Genomic DNA, 15,077 nt, shown 5'->3' on the forward strand with positions numbered 1-15,077 from the left:
AACACAGAGCCAAATCCTATCACCCAGGAACCACAAAGTGAAGCTCCCTGGCATGGGCATCGATGCTGTGTTCTGAAGCATGCCATCTTATTCTTCAGTGACGAAGAAGGAACCCTGCTGTTTGTGTAAGAAGGAAAACAATTTTTAAAGGTTACATTCTGTCCAATCAGCAAAGGATGCATTTAAATGTTCAAATCCTACTTCTGACTGCACTGGGCTTGGCAGTAATAGTCCAGCAATATTTGAAGGTGCTGGACTTTTCCATGCTGTTTTGTTTCATTTTATTTTATTTTTATTTTTATTAGAGACAGAGTCTCACTCTGTCACCCAGGCTGGAGTGCAGTAGTGTGATCACAGCTCACTGCAACCTCCACCTCCTGGATTCAAGAGATTCTCCTGCCTCAGCTTCCTGAGTAGCTGGGATTACAGTGGTGCACCATCACACCCAGATAATTTGTGCATGTTTAGTAGAGGCAGGGTTTTGCCATGTTGGCCAGGCTAGTCTCAAACTCCTGGCCTCAAGTGATCCTCTTGCCTCAGCCTCCCAAAATGTTGATTACAGGCACAAGCCAGCATACCCGGCCTATAATGCAATGTTTCAAATGAGTATTTTTATTCCTTCCCTCATCTTTTATTTTGAAAATTTTCAAACCAACAAAAATCTGCAAGAACAGTAGAATAGACAGCCGCATTCCTTTTAGGTAAGTTCACTAATTGTTCACATTTTACCAGACTTGCTTCTTCTTACTTCTCTCTGAGGCATATGAGAGTTAATTACAGACTTTTTGAAACTGCATTCCTGTATTTGTTTCTTGTGACTGCTGCAACAAATTACCATACATTTGTTGGCAAATTCACAAAGCTCCACCATAAATCACATTGCTAAATTATCTGATGTCACCCAAGGCTCCAGGTAAATAAAGATGTCCTGTCATGCAGGCCATCTCAGGGGCTGAGAGATCACCCCCCAGGAGCTGGGGGCAAAGGGATAGAACTCTCTGTGAATAAAGTAATTCTTCACTACGTAGTAATGTTCACACTTTTTTTTTCTTTTTTTAGATGAGGGTCTGAAATCTTTGGGAGACATCTTTTAGCCTACCTCAATCCCAGCTACTTTTCTAGGTACCTCCTAAGAACAAAGACATCCTCCTAAATGGTTGTCTTCTATTCCTTCAAACAGGACATTTAAGAGACTGTTTTTTCCTGAAGAATTATCCAATTTCTACTCCTGTAAAATTGTTCCTCTTCTGGGAGCGGGAAGTCTCCTTCAGGAACCTGGCTCGTTCCTCTGCTCCTGGAAGGAAAAACTGAGGTCCCCTGGCTCAGGATGCAGATCCAAGTCAGGGCCAGGTGCCAGGTGCCAGGTAAGGCCAGCAGGAAGTTCTCGGTCTTTTCTGTAGGGTCACTGCACAGTCACTACTTGCTTCCATCACATTCCATCTTCCATATGTGGAACAACTGGGTTCCACCCATCCCTTGCCAGATCTGCAGGCTGGGACTGGGGGCTGCGAGGTGGCCTCTAGTAAGGAAAGAAAGAGGGAGGAATTGTCTCACAATAGAAATAGTCATCATTTCCTGACACTTCCTCTGTGCCACAGACTTAAAGATCATTTTTAAAAATTTGAGCATGTGTTAGTAATATGTCTATGGACTAAAAAAAGGGGTAATCAGTAAAAATTTCCCTGCCCTTGTCCTGAGATGTATGATGCATTTACAAACATATACACATATATTCTTGGTTTTTTAACCCAAATGGTGGCTTACCTGGCATCTTGTTTTGTTTTTGAGACAGTGTCTCACTCTGTCACCCATGCTGGAGTGCAGTGTCATGAGCATGGCTCACCGTAACCTTGAACTCCTGGGCTTAGCAATCCTCCTTTCTTAGACTCCTGGGTAGCCAGGACTGCGAGCATGGGCCACCACACCTGGCTAATTTTTACTTTTTTATTTTTTGTAGAGATGGGTGTCTTGCTATGTTACCCAGGCTGGTCTTAAACTCCTGGACTCAAATGAACCTTCTGCCTCAGCCTCCCAAAATTCTGGGGTTATAGGCATGAGCCACTATGTCTAGCTTCCACCTTGCTTTTTCACTTAATAATACACCTTCTATAGGCCGGGCGCAGTGGCTCACGCCTGTAATCCCAGCACTTTGGGAGGCCAAGACAGGCGGATCATGAGGTCAGGAGATCGAGACCATCCTGGCTAACACGGTGAAACCCCATCTCTACTAAAAATACAAAAAATGAGCCGGGTATGGTGGCGGGCACCTGTAGTCCCAGCTACTCAGGAGGCTGAGGCAGGAGAATGGCATGAACCCGGGAGGTGGAGCTTGCAGTGAGCCGAGATCTTGCCTGGGCGACAGAGTGAAACTCCATCTCAAATAATAATAATAATAATAATAATAATAATATACCTTCTATAAATATAATTTTCTATATATCTACATATAGAGGTATGTAATTACTGCACAGATATGTCAACATTTATTTAACTCATCTCCTATCAATGGAAATTTAGGCTGCCTCTAGGCAATTGTTCTTGCCACAGCCCTGGGACCTAAGCTCTAGTCTTATATCCCCATTTTATGGATGAGAAAACAGGCTCAGAAAGGTTGTGTCATGTGGTCCAGCTCACACAGGAAATAATCGGAAACCAGGTTCTCATCCAGTGACCTTACCCTTAATCACAATCAAAATAGCTTTTATTTTGAGCCAGGACATTACTTACCCACACACATAATTTTCTGTTTTAGAACAGTTTTGGAGCTACAGGAAACCTTTGAGGATAAGATAGAGAGTTTTCATGTGGTCCACACCCAGTTTCCCCTGCTATTAACATCCTACATCAATATGGTACATTTCTCACAATTAATGAACCAAGATTGATACATGACTATTAACTGAAGTGCCTACTTTATTCAGATTTCCATAGTTTTAATTTATTTTTATTTTTTTTATTTTTTTGAGACGTAGTCTTGCTCTGTCACCCAGGCTAGAGTGCAATGGCGCGATCTTGGCTCACTGCAAGCTCCGCCTCCTGGGTTCACTCCATTCTCTTACCTCAGCCTCCCCAGCAGCTGGGACACAGGCGCACACCACCATACCTGGCTACTTTTTTTTTTTTTTTTTGTATTTTTAGTAGAGACAGGGTTTCACCGTGTTAGCCAGGATGGTCTCGATCTCCTGACCTCGTGATCCGCCCGCCTCAGCCTCCCAAAGTGCTGGGATTACAGACGTGAGCCACCGCGCCTGGCCTCCGTAGTTTTTAATGTGTTTTAACTTGTGTTCCAGGATCTGAGTAGCTCAGACTATAGCCATGCACCACCACATTCAGCTATTTAAAAAATGTTTTGTAGAGACAGTGTCTCACTATGTTGCCCAGGCTAGTCTCCAGCTCCTGGGCTCAAGCCATTCTCCCCCGCTTGGACTCCTAAAGCCCTGAGATTACAGGCATGAGCCACCGTGTCCATCCTCCTTTTTTTTTTTTCTAATGACTTTTACAGTTTTGAGGAGTACTAATCAGATATTCTGTAGAATACCCCTCAGTTGAATTTGTCTGATATTTTTCTTATGACCACAGAAGTGTCTGTCTCATCACATCATATAAAGAGTGCACACTACGTACGATCCACATGGCTTAATGTAGATGTTAACTTTGATCATCTGTCTGAGACAGTGTTTTTCAGGTATTATCTACTGTAAAGCCCATCCCCACCCTCTTCCACCACCACTTCCATACTGCACTCTTTGGAAGGATGTCACTACAGGCAACCCACACTTAAGGAGTAGGGAGTTAAGCTCTCCGTCCTTGAAGTATCTACGTAAATGATTTCAAAATCTGCACAGGAGATTTCTCTCCATTTTCCCCATTTGTTTCTTTAGCCATTATTTTATTTATATTCAGCAATTACTTTTCTTTTTTTCTTTCTTTTCTTTTCTTTTTTTTTTTTTTCTTTTAGAGGTGGGGTTTCACTATGTTGCCCAGGCTGGTCGCTGGAAATTACTTTTATGTTTTTAAGTTGCACACAGACAGAGGTAGAGATGAAACGAGGATATAGTGCAAAGTGTAAAAGACAAGCACTACATGCAGTTACAGTTTTCCCTTCACTTGGCCCTCTAGCTCCGCACTCAGAGCTACCACAAGTAGCCAGTTTCTTGCACCCTCTAGGGAGATAGTTTAGGCATTTATAAACACGTACAAATACATTTTTTGTTTTCCTTTCTGTTCCCAAATGGTAACTAACTAGATACACTTATTTGGAGTCTTGGGCTTTTGTTGTTGTTGTTTTGTCTTGTTTTTATTTTAGAGATGGGGGGGGTGTCTCACTATATTGGCCAGGCTGGTCTCGAACTTCTGGGCTCAAGCTATCCTCCAGCCTCAGCTTCCAAAAATGCTGAGATTACAGGCATGAGCCACTGTGCCCAACCGTTAATTTTGTCATTTATTTCTTTATCAGATTTGATACGATTTTAGATGCAGGGGGTCCATGTATGTGTTTGTTACATGGGTATGCCAAGTACTGGAGGGGACTGGGCTCCCAGTGCACCCATTCTATTGTTACTTTTTAAGTAGAGTGAAACATCTGGGAGCTCGCCCTTTGTCGCTGCTGCTGGATGGAGCCTTGCCGGTTCTTCCAGGCTCTGCAGCCCCTCTCCGGTCCCTGCACTTGGCCCCTCGTGGGGTCCAGCAGGCTGCTGGCATAGGAAGGGTAGCCTTGGTGCCCCTCCCTGTCCCCCGTGATGTCAGCGCCAGAAACTGGAATCCCAGCTTTGTGAGGGAAGGCCTGGGAGGCGGCGATGGTGGCAGCGGGAGAGGGTCCTCAGTGGCCTCTGCAGACGGGGTGTGGTCATGAGCGAGTCTAGTGCCAGTGCACTCCTGCTGGCCTCCCCTGCTGGCAGCCGGCAGTCCACCACGGTAGGGCCATGGTGAGCGCTCGTAGGGAAGGTGCTCCTGGTGTCCCAGGGTGCATGGAGAGAGCCAGGTGCTGTAGGCTCTGTCCGGTCACTGACCCCTCCCACCCTCAGTGCCAGGTGCTCCCAGCTCTGGGGGATAGCAGGTGGTAAGGGTATCTTCCTGATTCCTGCTCCCTCCTCCAAAGCGTCCTCACCCAATCCAGACAGATCCAGCCGGCCTCTCAGCTAGCATCTCAGCCAGCCTCTCAGCCAGCCGGCCAGCCCCTCAGCGGGCCAGCCAGCCTACTGGCAAGCCTCCAAGACGGCCACTCGGCCAGCCTCCCAGCCAGCCCCTCACCCAACCTCCCAGTCAGCCACTTAGCCGGCCAGCCATTTGAGACTGAGCCCAATCTCTCTCCCATTGCAAAATGTCATTATTATATTCCCTATACCTATCACGATGGTCCTGAATAGTCTGCCTTACTATACTTTAACATGTGTCATTGAATAATTTTTTCTCCTACAGAGGTAGATGCTATTATTAGAATCATTTTATAGAGGAGGATACAGAAGTACAGAGAGTACTGTCTCAGATTCCCTGTCTCAGGTGCCCTGGCTCATGTACAGTCTCAGGTGCACTGCCTCTCTCTTTACCCAGCTGGTTCCCCAGCCAATGATGCACCCTAAATCCCCAGGGAATGACAAAGTTGAGAGATTGGATGAGGCTCAAATGCCATGGATGTTTTTAGTTATGAACTAAAAACATAGTTACCATGTTCCCAGGCTGGTCTTGAACTCCTGGGCTCAAGTGATACACCTGCCTCGGCCTCCCAAAGTGCTGGTGTGAGCCACCATGCCAGGTGGGTATTTTCATTACAAAAGGTAAAAGCCCTTGCTGATGAGAGCTGCATCAACTAAAACCTGAATTCACCATAATTGGTGATTTTTGCCCCCTGAATCCTAGTCACAGTCCAAGTGAAACAGCAAGACACAAACAGGGTCATTGGCCAACAGCCTAATGCGGAAGGAGATGGACCTCAGGCTTCCAAGGCAGTTCACTGGCATGGCTGTTGGCTGGGGGCTTCAGTTTCTCACCACACTGATATCCCCACAGGGTTGCTTCAGCGTCCTCACAGCAGGATGGCTGACTTCCCCAAGAGAGCAGCTCAAGAGAGAGCAAGGAGAAAGACACAGCATCTTTTATTTATTTATTTATTTATTTATTTATTTATTTATTTTTATTTTTAGTAGAGATGGGGTTTCACCATGTTAGCCAGGATGGTCTCGATCTCCTGACCTTGTGATCCGCCCATCTCGACCTCCCAAAGTGCTGGGATTACAGGCGTGAGCCACCGCGCCCAGCATAAGACACAGCATCTTTAACGATCTGTGCTTGGAAGCCATATGTTGCCACTTTTGCAATATCTTGCAGCTAGCTTAGCTCCATCAAGCATGGAAAGGGACCAGACAGGGGCATCACTGCCAGATGATAATCCCTGATGGTCATCTTGGATGCTGGCCATCACAGTTACATTTGAGATGAGTGTGGCAGGAGCAGAGCACATCTGGGGTAGATGTGGCAGGAATGAAGGATGGAAAAGGAGCTAAGGTTGTGAGTGTCTATTTAAGTCAAAGATGAGAGTTTTAGCTGGGAATAGACATTATTAATACAAGAGTGTGACATGATCATGTTGGTATTTTATTTTATTTTATTTTTGAGACAGGGTTTTGCTCTGTCACCCAGGCTGGAGTGCAGTGGCACAATCATAACTCACCATAGCCTCAAACTCCTGGGCTCAAGTGATCCTCCCATCTCAGCCTCCTGAGTAGCTGGGACTACAGGTGTGCACCACCATGCCCAGCAAAAAAAAAAAAAAAATTTTTTTTTAAAAATCAGAGTCTTGCTCTGTTGCCCAGGCTGGAATGCAGTCGTGCAACCATGGCTCACTGCAGTTTCGACCTCCCCAGGCTCAAGTGATCCTCCCACCTCAGCCTCCCAAGCAGCTGAGACTACAGGTGTGTGCCACCATGACCAACTAGGCTAATTTTTGTATATATTTCTTTTTCGTAGAGATGTGGTTTCACCATGTTGCCCAGGCTGGTCTGGAACTCCTGGCCCTAATGCCTGCCTTGGCCTCCCAAAGTGCTGGGATTACAAGCATGAGTCGCTGTGCCCAGCCTCATGTGCTCATTCTGAGGGAGATATTACAGGATCTGGTGATTGAATGAAGAAGGAGGAAGAGGGAAAGGAAAATCTTTCTGATGACAGCGAGGTTTCTAACTTGTTATGGTTTCAGAAGACACCGTCACCCAGGGGGCTTGAACATATCACCCAACTGAGTTACTGATATGCACCTTTCCTTCCTTAGCAAATGTGAGAGCCTCAATTTTTTTTTCTTCTTTGTCACCCTGATTATTCGAGTTGCTCTCCACCCGCAAATGTGCTGCCAGCTGCTGTTTATTTAGGAAATGAAAACTAATTTTAGTGTTAGCTTCAGCAAACCCTGATCTCGAAGCGAAGCAGTGGCAGGTGCCAGGGGCTTCAGAGTCAAACAGAAATACCTTTGGATTTACCTGCTGGACGAAGTTATCTCAATACACCCCAGCACCACTCTACTATGGAGATAAAGTAATGATTTTCCCTGTTGAATTTTGTAAATATCATGTTCATTGTATTTGCTTTATTGTCCACCTGGGATGCCCTTCCTTCAGTTCTCTGCTCAAATGTCATCACATCAGTGACAGATGGTGAACTCCTTATGTAAACTAGCACCCCACTCCACCTTCTTGAGTGGAAAATCAACCACTCTGATTTTCTTCACAGCACCAATTGCCATCTGACAAATGACATATTTACTTGGCAAGCAGTTTATTGTATCTCTGCACCCCTTTCATATATTACAAGCCCTATGAGGGTAATGACTTGTGTATTTTGGTCACTGCTGTATCCCCAGAGGCCCCTAAAACAGTGGAATACCTCAATTTCTATTTGCATAATGTCAGCCGGGGCTGGCCAAGGTGGAAGGCCTGGGAAATGAAATCTTTAAACAAACTGTTGGTGGCAATGTTGTTTGAAATCAACTTTCTGAAAAGTAATTTGAGTTGATTCTCTTTTAAAAAAATGTAAGGCCAGGTGCAGTGACTCGTGCCTGTAATCCTAGCACTTTGGGAGGCCAAGGCGGGAAGATTACTTGAACCCAGGAGTTCAAGACCAGCCTGGGCAACATAATGGTACCCTATCTCTAAAAAATAATTTTTTTTAATTAGCCCAGTGTGGTGGTGTTTGCCTGTGATCCCAACTACTTAGGAAGCTGAGGCAGGTAGATCATTTGAACCCGGGAAGTCAAGGTCGCAGTGAGCCATGTTTGCACTATTGCACTCCAGCCTGGATGACAGAGAAAGACCCTGTCTCAATTTTAAGAATTTAATATTTTAAAACTTTTATTATCTTAAAATAATTATATATATATTTTTTTTGTTGAGACAGGGTCTCACTATGTTGCCCACACTGGCCTCAAGTGATCCTCCCACCTTGGCCTCCCAAAGTGCTGGGATTATAGGCATGAACCACTGCACCTGGTCTTACTTTAAAATTTTTAATTAATTAATTTCTTTTTAAGAGATAGGGGTCTTGCTATGTTGCCCAGGCTGGATTTAGACTCCTGGGCTCAAGAGATCTTTCTGCCTCAGCCTCCAGGGTAGCTGGAACTATGGTATGCACCTCTGTACCTGGCTGGTTCTCTATTTTTTTTTTTTTTTTTTTTTTTGGAGACAGGGTCTGGCTCTGTTGCTCAGGCTGGAGTGCAGTGGCACAATCTAGGCTCACTGCAACCTCCATATCCCAGGCTCAAGCCATACTACCATCTTGGCCTTCCAAGTAGCTGAGACTACAGTGCATACCAGCTAATTTTTGTGTTTTTTGTTTGTTTGTTTGTTTTTTGTAGAAATGGGGTTTAGCCATGTTGCCCAGGATCCTGGGCTCAAGCGATCTGCCCACCTGGGCCTCCCAAAGTGCTGGGATTTCAGGTATGAGCCACCACTTGCAGCCTTGATTCTCTTTCTATATGTTTATCCTAAGGATGGAATCAGCATTGTAGATAAATATTAAGAACAGAGGTTGGCAAACCTTTTCTGTAAATAGATTGTAAATATTTGAGGCTTTGTGGGACATAAGGTTTCTGTTGCAACTACTTCACTTTGCCTTGAAAGCAACTACAGACACTATGGGAATAAATGCACGTGGCTGTGTTCCAAAAAAACAGGCAGCAAAGTGGATCTGGCCCACAAGCTGCAGTTTGCTGACTTAGATTTAGAACAAAATGCCGATTATAATGGCAAATATTGTGAATGTCCTAATTATTCAACAACTGGGAGTTACTTAAATTATACAACATCCATAAGACCAAAAAAAGCTACGGCCATTAAAAATGGTGTTTTCAAAGAAATTATAATGAACTCGTGATGTGCTCAGAGCATAATTATGTCAATGAGAGTCAGTTTCGCCATTAATTAAGACTCTGAACTCTAGAGTCAGAGAAATTGAAACTTCCAACTTTAGCACTTTCTAGCTGTTTGACCTTAAGCAAATTGTTTAACTTCTGGGAAATCTTTCCTCACTTAAAAAATGGCAACAGAAATATCATCTATCTTGTAAGGTTGTTGAAAGACAATGCATAGAGCATATTGCTTAGCATACAATAAGTGCTTAACAAATCACTGTTCCCAAGTGAGGAATTAAAAATGGATTTATTTTTATAGGTTCGTGGATTTCAAAGCTAGAGGAAAACCTTACAAGTCCCTCAAAATAGGAGCTCAGTAAACGTCTCCCAGTCTGCTTCTAAAAGGCAAGGCAAGGACTGTGATTGGGTCATTGAGCGTCACATGACCACACTCTGGACCAATCATTGTGTCAGTAAGTTGAAGTACTATGGTTCCTCTCAGACTTGCTTTCGGCTTGTGCCTGCTACAGGCAGGGCAGCAGTACAAACTGGCCATGGAGCACAAGATTTCTTTTTTAGACAAGGTTTTGCTCTGCTGTCCAGGTTGGAGTGTACTGGCGCAGATTACAGCTCACAGTAACCTTGAACTCCTGGGCTCAAGGGATCCTCCCACCTCAGCCTCCCGAGTAGCTGAGATTACAGGTGCGTGCCCCCAAGCTCTGCGCAGTATTTCTTTTCTATAAGCACCCACGTGCTTATGGACAATGGTGATGATGGCAGTTGAGTCCCTGCCTTGGTGGAGCTTACCAGTCCCTGTCTTTTGGGAACTTTCCAGACTTTGGTACATAGAGTGGTAAAGCATTTCCAAAATACATATCCTGGATCTCACTTCATATCACGCTTTATGCTGTGGGGTGCTGAGTGTCCGGGTTTTAAAATCTCTTCCTTCCTTCCTTCCTTCCTTCCCTCCCTCCCTCCCTCCCTCCCTCCCTCCTTCCCTCCTTCCCTCCTTCCCTCCTTCCCTCCTTCCCTCCTTCCCTCCTTCCCTCCTTCCCTCCTTCCTTCCTTCCTTCCTTCCTTCCTTCCTTCCTTCCTTCCTTTCTTTCTTTTGACGGAGTCTCGCTCTGTCGCCCAGGCTGGAGTGCAGTGGCGCCATCTGGGCTCACTACAAGCTCCGCCTCCCGGGTTTACGCCATTCTCCTGCCTCAGCCTCCCGAGTAGCTGGGACTACAGGTGCCCGCCACCTCGCCCGGTTAGTTTTTTTGTACTTTTTAGTAGAGACGGGGTTTCACCGTGTTCGCCAGGATGGTCTCTATCTCCTGACCTCGTGATCCGCCCGTCTCGGCCTCCCAAAGTGCTGGGATTACAGGCTTGAGCCACCGCGCCCGGCCTCTCTCTTTTTCTTTCTTTCTTTCTTTCTTTCTTTCTTTCTTTCTTTCTTTCTTTCTTTCTTTCTTTCCTTCCTTCCTTCCTTCCTTCCTTCCTTCCTTCCTTCCTTCCTTCCTTCCTTCCTTCCTTCCTTCCTTCCTTCCTTCCTTCCTCTTTCCTTTCTTTCTCCTTTCTCTTTCTTTCTCTTTCTTTTTCTTTCTCTCTTTCTTTCCTTCTTTCTCTCTCTCTCTCTCTCTTTCTTTCTTTCTTTCTTTCTTTCTTTCTTCTTTATTCCTTTTTTTTGATACAGGGCCTTGCTCTGTCACCTAGGCTGGAGTGCAGTGGTGCAATCATGGCTCACTGCAGCCTTGACCTCCTGGGCTCAAGCGGTCCTCCCACCTCAGCCTCCTTAGCAGCTGAAAGGCCTCTTGAGTGGCAAGGACTACAGGTGCACACCACCACGCGTGGCTAATTTTTGTATTTTTTGTAGAGATAGTGTTTCATCATGTTGCTTAGGCTGGTCTCGAACACCTGGGCTCAAGTGATCCACTTTCCAAACTGTTGACATTATAGGTGTGAGCCACCACGCCGGGCCCTGAGTGTGATGCTTACTGTTTTGACTCTTTTGAGCCCTTATAGTGCAGTCCTGAGTTGCTCATCGATGAAGATATGTTTTGAGACATGTGTCATGTGTCGTTAGGCGAGGTCATCTTTGTGTGAACATCATAGCGTGTACTCACATAAACTTAGATGATATGACCTCTGCACACCTAGGCTATAGGTATAATGGTGTAGCCTGTTGCTCCTGGGCTACAAACCTGTACAGCATGTTCCCGTGCTGAATATTTTAGGCAATTGTAAAACAATGGGACGTATTTGTATATCTAAACATGGAGAAGTTACAGTAAAAATACAGCATTGTAATCTTATGGGACCATCATTGTGTACGCAGCCTGTTGTTGGAGGAAACATTGTCGCAGTGTATGACTGTATATATGATGTAGTGATTACAGTGGTAGAGAATGAGTATCCTGGTGTAAGGGGCTGTGCTTTTGAAAATCTGTTTTTTTTCTCTCTTGCTTTCTTTTCTTTCTTTCTTTTTTTTTTTTTTTCTTCTTTTTAGACAAGGTCTCACTGTGTTGCCCAGGCTGGAGTGCAGTGGAGTGATCTCAGCTCACTGCAACCTCTGCCTTTTAGGCTCAAGTGATCCTCCCACATCAACCTCCCAAATAGCTGGGATTATTGGCACATGCCACCACACCCAGCTACATTTTTTTTGTATTTTTGGTACAGACAGGGTCTCACTACATTGCCCAGGCTTGTCTTGAACTCCTGAGCTCAAGAGATCCGCACACCTCAGCCTCTCAAAGTGCTGGGATTACAGGCATGAGCCACCACGCCTGGCCTCTTTTGCTTTTTTCTCTCCCTCTTCTTCCATAAAACCCAATTCCCTGCCTCATAATCCATCTCCCCGTTTACTTTTCTCTCTCCCTCTTCCCTCTACAACTTTCTCCAGTTCCAACTGCCTTGCCACCCTGATGATTTCCATTCACTGGTTCTTGATGCTCTGATATCTTTGCTTTCTCTGTAATTTTACTATCAGTGCATTTAAAGTCTAATTCAACGTTCAAAGTTCCCTGTAACCCTCCCCAAACTAATCTACTACATCCTTATCTGTGCATGAACAATCTTGTTGGGTGCTGACAGAAAATACAGATTTCCTGGGCCCCATAGTAGGCCTATGGACACAAATCTCTGGGAGTGGGGTTTTTGGTAAAAATTATTCTAACAAAATTCTTATAGGGGATCTGATGAACAGACAGGTTGGGGATCACTTGTCACAGCTGAATTTATTACACTTGTAAATTTACAGTCATTATATGTGAATGGATGTCTGTCTTCTCTACAAAATCTTGAGCTTTATGGACGTAAGACTGTGTCCAACACGTATTATTTGTTCAATATGTATTATAGAAGAAATGAAAAATACCCCAAACAAGCGTCATATGGTGATGAGGTTCCCACAATCAACCAGCAGGTGGCGGAAGACGCTAGGCCACAGTCAATAACTGGACTTATGTTTTCATTTCCCCTAAGATTGAGAGCATGGGTGGGTTTACATTTTTTAAAAAGCCGTTTTTAATGAACAATCCCATAAGTTTATGGAATGATTTCTGTTTGCGGCACATGAAAAACCCTCTTGGAGATCGTTTTAAAAGTCATTAAACATGGAAACATTAAATGGATTTCCCTAGAAGAGGAATGACTTTCCTCCAACAATCTTACCAATTGCATTTTCAAAGAGTACTTGATATTTTCCAAATAAATATATGGTGCTACTTACTTACTGCACCTACCTGAGCCTTGGTTCTTCCTAGTTCCCACAGTCCCCTTCCAGGTATGAGGGGGCTCTTGGGGAGGTGTCATAGAGTTGTTTCTTGATCCAGGTGTTGGTTTTACAGGTGATAAATTGTGGAACCTTAGCAAACTGTCTGCTTATAGGTGCATTTTTCTGTGTGTATGTTATATGTCAAAAAGATTGGGGGAAAAAAGGCTGAGCATGGTGGCTCATGCCTGTAATTCCAGCACTTTGGGAGGCCAAGGTGGGAAGATGAACTGAGGCCAGGAGTTCAAGACCAGCCTGGGAAAAAAAGTGAAACCCTGTTTCTACAAAAAAAAAAAAAAAAAGAAAAAGTTTCCTGTAGTCCCAGCTACTCAGGTGACTGAGCTGCGAGAATTGCTTGAGCCCAGGAGTTTGAGGCTACAGTAAGCCATGATTGCGCCACTGCACTCCACACTGGGCAACAGAGCAAGATTCTCAAAAAAAAGAGAAAACGTTAATAAAGAGAGGCAAAATCAATAAAGACCCAATATTAGTTTCCTATCACTACCACAACAAATTATCACAAATTTAGTGGCTGCAAACAGCATAAATTTATGATGTAGCCACTCTGGAAAACAGTATAGAGGTTCTTCAAAGAATTAAAAATAGAATTACCATACGCCCCAGCAATCCCGCTTCTGGGTGTATACCTAAAATATTTGAAGAAAGCATCTGTACAGATATCTGTACTCCTATGTTTATTGCAACATTATTCACGATAATCAGAAGTAGAAACACCTAAATATCTATCAATGGATGAACGGATAAACAAAATGTGGTATATACACATGGTGGAATATTATTCAGCCTTAAAAAAGGAAATCTTATCATATGCTGCAACATGGATGAACTTTAAGGACAATATGCCACATGAAATAAACCAGTCACAGAAGAACAAATACTGCATGACTCCATTTATATGAGGTATCCAAATTCATCAATCTTTTTTTTTTTTTTTTAGATAGGGTCTCATGCTGTTGCCAGGCTGGAGTGCAGTGGTGTCATCATAGCTCACTCCTGGGCTCAATGGGCTCAAGCGATCCTTCTGCCTCAGCCTCCAGAGTAGTTGGGACTACAGGCATACACCACTGCACCCAGTTAATTTTAAAATTTTTGTAGAGACGAGAGCTCATTATGTTACCCAGGCTGGTATCAAATTCCTGGACTCAAGTGATGCTCTTCTCTTGGCCCCCAAAGCATTGGGATTACAAGCATGAGCCACCATGCCTGGCTGTCAAACTCTTATAAACAGAAGGTAAAACAGTGATTATCAGGAGGCATGGAGGAGAGGAAAACAGGGCATTGTGGTGGATACAGTTTCAGTTTTGCAAGATGAAAAACTTCTAGAGGCTCATTGAAGAACAGTGTGCCTATAGTTAACACAACTGTTCTGTACACTTAAAAATAGTTAAGATGGTATTTTTTTTTTTTGTACCAGAATAAAAAAACCTCACAATTGTATTGTCTTATATATCTATAGGTCAGAAGCCCAAAATCAAGGTGTGCAAAGGGTTGCATTTCTTTCTGGATGTTACAAGAGAGATTCTTTTTCCTGCTTATTTGTGTTGTGGGCAGAATTCTGCCCTTTGCAGCTATAGGGATGAAGCCCCAGTTTTCTGCCTGGCCATCAGCCAAGGGCTATTGTCAGCTTCTAGAAACTTCCACATACCATGTTGCCCTCCTCCATATTCTGAGCCAGCAGTGGTGGGAGGAGTCTTTTGCTTATAGCATTTCTCTGACCCACTTTTCTGCCTGTCTCTTCTATTGATAAGGACTTGTGTTATTAGATTTGGTCCACTTGGGTAATCCAGGATAACCTCCCACTTTGAGATCCATAATTTGTTTTTTTGTTGTTGTTGTTGAGACAGGGTCTTGCTCTGTCATCCAGGCTAGAGTGCAGTGGCATGATCTCAGCTCTCTGCAACCTCTGCCTCCCTGGTTCAACCGATTGTCATGCCTCAGCCTCCCAAGAAGCTGGGATTACAGGTGCCTGCC

Source organism: Theropithecus gelada, chromosome 20, assembly GCF_003255815.1.
Source record: "Theropithecus gelada isolate Dixy chromosome 20, Tgel_1.0, whole genome shotgun sequence".
In the NCBI taxonomy this organism is placed as follows: Eukaryota; Metazoa; Chordata; class Mammalia; order Primates; family Cercopithecidae; genus Theropithecus; species Theropithecus gelada.